Genomic DNA, 10,428 nt, shown 5'->3' on the forward strand with positions numbered 1-10,428 from the left:
CCAGTAGCTTGGCAGTCACATCCACAAACTGCCCCTGGTGCCATGCAATCTCATCAATGGCCAAGACCCAGAGACTATAAACTAAAGCTCCTGGAAGAGAATGACACAGAATTTCCTGGACATTATATTCTATCCATAACAAGTAATACAAACAAATCATTCTAACATTACCTTTTCAGCAGGTTTGAGTGGTGGTGAGACTGGTGTCAAAATGTCAGATGTAACCAAAGTAGAGACAGAGAGTATAGGGAAAATTGTCTGCCACACAAGCAGGAGAAGGATTGGAACAGGGGTGGGTGGCGGGGGGCGGAGAATACTGGGGATTTTGGTGGAAAGTGTGCACTTGTGAAGGGATGGGTATTTGATGATTATATGACCGAAGCTCAAACATGAAAGCTTTGTAGCTGTATCTCACGGTGAATCAAAAAAAAGGGGAGGAAATAATAATAAAATAATGAAATAAAATTAACATTCAGAATAGAATTTAAAAAAGTAATGTGGCGTTCATGCCCAATTCAATCCGTTTAATCAATGGCTGAATAAGTAGCAGTAGTACTGTAGCACTACTTGTTCATCAGTTTGCTCGAGCAGGCACCAGTGACGTCTCCATTGTGAGATTTGTTACTCTATTTGGCATATTGAATATGCTACGGGGAGCTTGAGAGGCTCTGCCATGTGGGTGGGATACTCTTGGTAGCTTGCCAAGCTCTCCAAGAGGGATGGAGGCATCAAACCCAGGTCGGCCGCATGCAGGGCAAATGCCCTACCCACTGTGCTATTACTCCAATCCAAATAGCAGTACTTCTACATTATTAAAAAAAAAGCATGAGTTTTATAAGCAACTCCAAACAAGATAGACTCCCTTAAGCTCAGAGGATGTGAAAACCTCTCTAGGATCGTAGGAATACAAAGGAATCTTCATAAAGAGAGGAATAGTGAGTCCAGGCAAGGGCTTGCTTTCTATTGCATGTCATAGTATCACTGTCACTGTCACTGTCATATCACTGTTCATCAAGTTGCTCGAGAGGATGCCAGTAACATCTCCATTTGTCCCTGTCATGTTTAGGGTCAGGGAAATGAAGCCCATTATTGTTACTGTTTTTGGCATATCGAATATGCCATGAGTTGCTTGCCAGGCTTTGCCATGCAAGATTCTGCATTGCTCTCTTCGAGAATTTGTTTTATAGTCTCTGGATTTTGGCCATTGATGAGATTACATGGTGCTGGGGGCAGTTTGTGGGTGTGGCTGCCAAGCTACTGGAAAACTGCGTATCTGGGTAGAGGAGGCCCAGTCCCAATCCGAGCAGACTTGGAGATCTCAGCCATGCATCCCGCATAGCTGGGTTCCTCTGACAGTTCGTTCATGCGTGAGGCTCATCCAAGCATGTGGAGAGTGGCCTTGAGCATGGCTGTGGCTGGGTTCTGGAGGTTTTCAGCTGTTGGGGCTCTGCTTGGGGAGGGGAGGGAAACTCAACTTGCCCCCTTCTGAGGGGGCTTTGATGAAGACAGTCTGGTGTGGGGGCAGGAGATTCTGCATTGCTCTCCATAGTGTAAATATGGTAAATAGTTGATGAGGTTGGTAGAAAGCAGCCAGACTAATACTCACATATTAAATAATAACTTCAAATTTCTAAAATAAAGCACTTCTTAAGATACTCAAAGAAAATATTTTTTATTCCTTTCTTTAGCAAAGATCTGTGGCATTTTCTATTCTTTCTATACCATTTAATCAGAGATACAGGACCTCTGCATTTTAGTACTTTTTCTGAGACCAATGAGCTGTATAACAAAGATGCTTAGTTCTGTGGATTCTGTTTTTTTCTCTGCAGTGCATGAAAGACTTTTATGAGACTAACATGGGACGGTAAATAGAAATGAGATAGTAAGAACCTGATATATTAATCTAGGAGGGTGGAGCTAGTGGCAACCCAAGGCTGGAGCACCAGAAATCTGACAAGCACTACTCTACCCCCAGAAAATCCCAAAGAATTGCACTCTACCTATTTCTTCAAAGTGCGATGTGGAGTATCTATCCTGGTAATGACTTCCATGTTCTCAAGTGAAGGTATTCACTTATTCCGACCTCAGCACAAGTGGAAAACATCTCCGTGGTGGCCACATAACTTCTCTTATTGATCTTAAGGAGAATTTTTTGTCTAGCAAATCAAAGTGCAACTTTCTATAATTTGGGTTTAGAAAAATATAACATTTTTCTCGCAGAGGTGATAGGAATGTTTGCAAAAAATTGTATTTTTTAAAGCCCAATGGGATTATAATGCCATATTTGAAAATGGAAACCATTGTTACAACTTCAGTTTCAAAATATTTACTTCCTGGAACCAGGCTGAAGTCTCTGGAGAACCACTACTAGTTATTAGCTCATTTCTTTCAGAGGCACTGGAATGAGTCTGCTACTTTGCCAATGTGATTCTGCACCACAAAATTTCATCTTTGGTTGAAACTCCTCCAAGCAAGACCATGTGCAATTTTCCTAGTGCAAATTCTGTTTGTCTTTTGAAACCCAGCCTGGTGTATTTTATGACAATGGTAAAAATATGTCTTAAGAGTCCGTTGAATTCACAGTCTCTTCTGCAGAGCTGACACTTTCAGGAGATCAGTCAAGTTCAGGAAAATTCTAACAAAGACTTGTATCTGACCCTCTTGTCAGGCTTGCACTCCTGAGAGTATGGAAGGAGAGACTTCCAAGGAAGCAGGCAGTGTCTTTGGGGAATTAAGAGCTTGTGAAGAAACCACTGAGCTCATATAGGGCAGAAGACAAGTTCTCAGGGACAAGGGAACTGAATGGTGATGTTGGATACTGGCATAGGAGCAGGTAGTTGAAGGGAAGAGGTATTAACTCCACTTATTTGGTGCTAGTGTTCTACTCCTAGAACAGCTTTCTAGTCTCCCAGAAGCATGTGATTATTTACCATTTTGTCATGAACACTTGTGAAATCATAGCACCAGAGCTACAGAAGCCACATGACATAAAAAACCAAGTTCCAAGAGTTGCAAAGACTTCTAAGTCCTTTAGTCTCAAATGTTGTTTTTTTCATAACCCACAACTATAACTGCAGTGAGTTGTTCTGTGTCTCTGTTTCCTTAGGCACATGTGTACTCATGAGCATGTGCACACATAAACACACACACGTGCACTCACACAAAAACCAATAGTACTATTCTCAAGTAATTACCAATGATGTAATAGAAATGCAATTGATAATAGTTATATTTGGCAGAAAGCAGAGTTGGGCCACACCTGGCAGTGTTCAGAGCTTACTTCTGACTCTGCTCAGGGTTCACTCCTGATGGTGCTCAGGGGACCATATAGGATGCTGGGAATTGAACTTGGGTCAGCCATGTGCAAGGTAAATGCCCTACCTGCAACACTATTTCTCCAGCCACTGATAATGGTTATTAACAACGGTTAAAATAATACATATAAATAGTGCTTAGTAAGGTACCTGACACACAGTAAAATTATCTATGATTTTTATAAATGATTACAATGAAAAAATTCACCAGCCTTCTCACTATCCTTCACTTCTCTTTTCCCATCTGTACTTTCCCAAATAATAACTATTAACTTTCCTGGAGCCAGTTCAAACATCATCTTCCCTGACCCACACTCCCATCCAAGTGTGACCTATCTGGTACCTATGGGTTCCCATCATTTCCTCAATGGATGTAGCTATACTTCACACTTTTTATTACAATGATCCTTCCCCAGTTTTTCTCAAGATGACTGAAAATAATCAGAATATGCACAATTCCTCTTGGAGCCTCTAGAATATAGCACAAGGGCTTGGCAAACAGATTCTTTAGCAAAGTTAACTGTGCCATACCCATTTGAAGGCTGATTCTTGGGGCAGCCTTTCTCTTTTTAACTCCTCAGGTTGGGCTACTTCATGGCACGTGAAAGACCTCAAGTTCAGATGAACCTGCTTCTTGTTCCTTGCAAAACAGATTGTTGGGCCATTATCAAGTAATTTGGGCAAGAGAAGCAGCCAAAATACATGTTTTTATCTGAGTTACCCAAATTGGCTGACTCCCCAGTCTAGTTACTAAGTAATTGCTCAATCTTCCATTTGGCTTTTAATGTGCTAATGTGGCCAGTCTTTTCATTTCTGTTGAATGACTCTCCCATCCTGTACCCAATTGAGCAGAGAGCAAAATTTACCTTTCACTATGCCCATGGTAGCTATCCTAGGCTCCATTAGTCTTCCAAATAGCTGAGATATCTGGACAGGGGATTGATAATTGTTTTATTTGTCTGTGCGCTATATAACCTCCTATCAACATCTCTCTTTTTTGGTATGATTAAAAGACCACAGACATATGGCGCACACACTCTCACACACTCATATACACAGAGTACAGTCATAAACTTGACATGCTGCACACTTTCTTTTGGCCTTGGTTTCAGGAAATCATTTTTTTCCTCAGTGACTAAAGATCACAGGGTTTTGTTTTAGCGTCCTGTTCTGAAGCCAGCTCAGCACCAGCCTTACCATCTATGTTACCATCGTTTACTTATTCATTATATGCAATTTGTCCCCCCTTAGTTTTTTCTTCTTTATTTTTTTAATGCATCACCATGAGGTACAGCTAGGCTTAAAAACTTTCGGGCTTACATTTCAGTCATACAATGATCAAGTAGCCATCCCTTCACCAGTGCCCATTCTCCACCACCAATGTTCCCAGTATTCCTCCCACAAAACCCCTTCCTTCCCCCCACCCCCATCTCTGTGTCAGGCACATTCCCTTTTGCTCTCTCTCTCCTTTTGGGTGTTATGGTTTGCAATACAGGTATTAAGTGACCATCATGTTTGGTCTATAGTCTACTTTCAGCACACATCTCCCATCCTGAGTGGGCTTTCAAAGCATCCTTTACTTGGTGGTCCCTTCTCTATCTGAGCTGCCTTTTTCCCCAGCATGTGAGGCTGGCATCCAAGCTGTGAAGCAATCCTCCTGATCCTTATCTCTATTACTACCTTTGGGTATTAGTCTCCCATTCTGTTACTTTATTTTTATTTTTTTATTTTTTTGCTTTTTGGGTCACACCCAGCGATGCTCAGGGGTTACTCCTGGCTTTGAACTCAGGAATTTCTCCTGGCAGTGCTTGGGGGACCATATGGGATGCCAGGGGATCGAACCCGGGTCAGCCGCGTGCAAGGCAAACGCCCTACCCACTGTGCTATCGCTCCGGCCCCCCATTCTGTTACTTTATATTCTACAAATGAGTGCAATCCTTCTATATCTGACCCTTTCATTCTGACTCATTTCACTTAACATGATACTCTCAATGTTGATCCACTTATATGCAAATTTCATGACTTCATCTTTTCTAAGAGCTGCATAGTATTCCACTGTGTAGATGTACCAAAGTTTCTTTAACCAGTGATCTGTTCTTGGGCACTTGGGTTTTTTCCAGGTTCTGGATATTGTAAACAGTGCTGCAATGAACATATAAGTGCAGATGTCATTTCTACTATACATTTTTTTTTGGTTTTGGGGTCACACCTGGCAATGCACAGGGGTTACTCCTGGCTCTGCACTCAGGAATTACTCCTGGAGGTGCTCAGGAGACCATATGGGATGCTGGGATTTGAACCCGGGTCGGCCGCGTGCAAGGCAAACGCCCTACCCGCTATGCTATCACCCCAGCCCTCTACTATACATTTTTGCATCTCCAGGATATATTCCCAGAAGTGGTATTGCTGGGTTAAATAGGAGCTCAATTTCTAATGTTTTGAGAAACGTCCATACCAAAGTCCCACTGGGGTCTACCTACTGCCCCACAACTTTGCCATGACCACCTAGTGCAAACTCCCTTATTTTATCTGGGCTATTAATAGCTGCACAGCTATTTTTTTTAGTTTCATCTTATCTTCCTTAAGAAGGAAACAAGAAAAATAGCTTTTGTACACTTATTAATGTGAAAACACAGATTTGTTTAAAACCCAGCTAAGTACATCTCTGCTCAAAACCCTTCAGCAGCTTTCCTTCATATATCCAAGATACTTTATGGCTTTTGAGGTACCAGCACCTGAAGGCCAGCCCTAACCCATTACCCTGTCTCTTACCCTATCGTATGCTGTCTCTCACTTGCTTTCTTGAATCCAGCTACACTGGATGCCTGAGCTATAGGGAAGAGAAGCAGCTTAAAACGTCTTAAAAGAACTGAGTGCTGAAAGTAGGTAAATGGACAAACCTAAACTCTTAGCACCTGCAGTGCAAATTATAATGCCCAAAGGAAAAGAGAGACAAAGAAAGAGTACCTTTCATAGAGTCAGACTGAATGGAGGGTGGAAGGAAGGGAACTGGGGATATTGGTGGTGGGAAATGTACACCAGTGAATGGACAGGTGATGGAACATTGACCGAAACCCAATCACAAACATGTGCATTTCACAGTGATTCAATAAACAGTTTTAAAAGATTTGAACTGAGACACATTGAGTCTGACATTTTGTGTAGTCCTGGAAATTTTCTTAATCCCATGGAGTTGATTTTTTTTCTGCCATAAATGATCATACCACTATCCTCTGTGCAGTTATTGTGATAATTAAGCACAAAGTAGCTATGCCAGATTCTGGCATGTTGTCAGTCCTCATCAGGAAAGGGTGCAAATGGAGTGAGATTAAGGTAAGTAGGGAGGCATTGTTCTCTCCCTACAGAGAGGGAGTAGCATTAAAGCTCTTCCCCTCCAACACTGAAGCAAAGCAACATTCGTTCACACCCAGGTCTTCACATCCAAGACTAAGTTTTGCAAAAACTCAGCCCAAGTTCTTTTTTCGTTTAGCATAATAAAAGTTTTTGGATCACACCCAGCGATGCTCGGAGGTTAATTCTGGCTCTGAACTCAGGAATTACTTCGGCAGTGCTCGGGGGACCATATGGGATGCTGGGAATCAAACCTGGGTGGCCGCGTGCAAGGCAAATGCCCTACCCGCTGTGCTATATCACTCCAGCCCCTCAGCTCAAGTTCTTAAGCAGAAATATTTACAACCCTGCTACTTAAGCCATCTAAATGCATTGTTGAGCTCCTTTGAATGGGGTTGCCCTCAACCACCATTCTTTTGCTCTAGTCTAAAGGAGGCCAGTCCTTGAAGAATTCTTTCCTCAGATGATTGGTCTTGGTTGCCTTTTGTTACCTGTCTCCAAGTTTTCCATTCCTCGGCTCTGGGTTCTATTTGATAAAAGCTTCAGTCATGCTGAGAACTTGCAGTCTTTGTCAACAAAATTGGCTTTCACTTTGCAGGCTTTTTTTGTACTTCCCTGGGTTCAAGACTAGAACACCACCTGCAGCAGACAGCTTGGTCAACTCTACTTTTGTCTTTTCAGCAGATACACCAGTGCTGCTCTTTCCCACTGCCAGAGAAGTGGCTAGTGTTTGCTCTTCAGACTCTCATCTTTATGCTATTACCTACCCATACCGGCCCAGGATCTTGTGCCTGCTGAATAATTGCTCTGTGTTCAACTGTAATTTTCTTCCTTCGGTATTCCAAACTCAAGAGTTTCTTTTGAATCTTGGAATCTAAAAATATGTGGACTTTTAATGAGGCATCTTCTACAGTTATTGGACTTTTATTATGCTAAATGAACAATGATAGGACTGGAGCGATAGCACAGTGGGTAGGGCGTTTGCCTTGCACAGCGCTGACCCGGGTTCAATTCCTCCATCATTCTTGGAGAGCCTGGCAAGATATAGAGAATATCCTGCCCGCATGGCAGAGCCTGGCAAGCTCCCTGTGGCATATTCAATATGCCAAAAACAGTAACAACAAGTCTCATAATGTAGATGTTACTGGTATCCACTAGAGCAAATTGATAAACAACGGGACGACAGTGTTACAGTGCTAAATGAGCAATGATACAAAATTGTACTTAATTGCCAAAGGAATTGGGTCAATGTTGTCCATTGGTTCTAAATAATAGGACACAATGACTCAGTTGTCCCACAAGCCAAGGGAAAATAAAATACTTTCATATGAACTATCTTAAAATTGTGGGTTTTTGGTTGTTTTGACAGAGCTCAGATTCTATGCTTAGGGTCTTCCGGCAGTGCCCAGCTCTATGCTATCTCTTGGTCTCTTGATTGGCCTTTTAAACATCATCAAATTAACTATCTTATCTAATCTCTTAGAGGACCTAAGGACCTCAGGATTCAGAAATGTCCAGTGCTTAAAAATCATCAAACTGTTTATTTATTTATTTATTTATAAACCAGTGAACAGGATATCTTTTGTTGAGGGAGGGGGTGTAGGATGTACCTGATGATGCTCAAGGCTTACTCCTGGCTCTGTGCTCAGCGATCACTCCTAGGGGTGTTCAGTAGACCATATGTGGAGTCAGGGATCAAACCTGGGTCAGCTACAGCAAGGTAAATGCCTAACCTGCTGTAATATCTCTCAGCATTAATATGATTTGGCATTTCTTATTTAGGGGCTATGTCAAACCCTATGAAGCTCCAGAATATTCCACAGTAGGCCATAGATGATAATCTTGTCTTCTGGGAAACCAGAAAACAAGACTAGGAACCAACCAGTAGGGCAGGGATTGGGGCACAGGAAGGAAATAATGTTGGAAGGGTGTGAGGATCAGAAAAAAAGTTGAACAACACTGGTCAAAGTTCTCAATTATTATGATATTCAAGATTTATTTGGAAACTGAGAAATGTCAGCAATGAGGATTCTCAGAGATTCTCATTTACCACACCAAGGGTGGGGACCAGAAATATCTGTCTCCTATAGTTTCTGGAGGGATCCCAAAGCACATGGCCCAGATCCTACTTTGGAAAACCCTGGGACAGAAGGAAGAAGTTTGAACAGTGTGATTCTGTCTTGCAGGTGCTAACTGACCCTGAATTTGTCATTTAAAAACCATTGCTAAGTTCTGCTGTGAGGTTTAATCTCCCAGATGAGACAGAAAATAGGGGTCCTAGCTCTTTCATAGTAATTCAATACCGGTTAAGATGTAACATAAAGAGGCTATGCTAATGGCTCACTTAACATAGGTGCTTTCTTCTTATACCTGCCAAGAAAAGATCATTAGAAAATTGAGTTATTACATACAAAAGATATTTAGTTCTAAATGGCAGAAGAGAAGATGATCCAGTCATTAAATGGTCATAGATTCAAACACTGCTTTCTTTTGAATTGTTTAAGTCAAGAGCACTTGCCCCTAAATGTCCAAGGCTTCTGCCTTCACCTCTGTTCCTGGACTTGTAATGACTTGAGGAAGGCACAGTGAAGGATAGAGGAAACTTTTTTCTTGCCAGGGGAAGAAATGAGTGATGCTTTGCTTTGTTTTTTTCTCACATTTGTTTTTCCCAATGACAAATCTGCTTCTTGCTTCCTCTTACATTCCTCTTACATATGGTGAATGTATGTGTGTATAATATATATGCATATATATAAACACACTCATACATATATTGGGCTGGAGCAATAGCGATAGCGACAGTGGATAGGGTATTTGCCTTGCATGCGGCCAACCCAGGTTTGATTCCTCTGTCCCTCTCAGAGAACCTGTCAAGCAACCGAGAGTATCCCACCTGCATGACAGAGCCTGGCAAGCTACCCATGGCATATCCAATATGCCAAAAACAGTAACAAGTCTTACAATGGAGACATTACTTGTCCCTGCTCGAGCAAATCGATGAACAACTATGACAGTGCTATAGTGCTAAAGTCTGCTGGGGTTTAAAGTTTAAAGTACATTATCTTTATTCCACACAATACCAACTGGTAACTAATTCACATTCTACTTTACAATGATACAATTGAGGCTCAGGGTTTACCAAACTCTTTCTTAAGAGGGTGGGTTTGAATCTAGGACTTTATTGTTCTTTTCACCACAAATATTAACCTGAAAGTTGAAAGAGGCTGGAATCTGGGGAGCAAACCACCAAGACACACAAAGAGCTAAACCGGCATTAGGGTTTCAAACATTTGACAATTCTGTTTTGTTTACAGAGAAAGTTCCTCTACTGTTCTTTTTTTTTTTTCAATTCCATGAAATCTTTGACCCAGATGCTACTTGGCATTACACTGCTGCCAAAATGTGAGTCAGTCCTCTGAATGAGTGCACTGGTACCCAATATCCACATTATCCCAAATAGACATTTGGGCTCATCACTGATAGGCTTAAGTCTCGTTTTCTCGCTCTCTTTTTTTTTTCAGGTAGGAAATCAGAATTGCTGAGTGAACAAGAAATGGGGTCAAAATTTGGGTGGGTGGTGGGGATATGTTTTCTTTACCTATTGTGTTAATCTGCACGGCAGAGCCTGGCAAGCTACCCGTGGCATATTCAATAAGCCAAAAACAGTAACAAGTCTCACAATGGAGATATTATTGGAGCCCACTTGAGCAAATCAATGAACAATGGGGTGACAGTGATACAGTGATACAGTGGTTGTGTTAAC

This window comes from Sorex araneus, chromosome 5, assembly GCF_027595985.1.
Source record: "Sorex araneus isolate mSorAra2 chromosome 5, mSorAra2.pri, whole genome shotgun sequence".
NCBI lineage: Eukaryota > Metazoa > Chordata > Mammalia > Eulipotyphla > Soricidae > Sorex > Sorex araneus.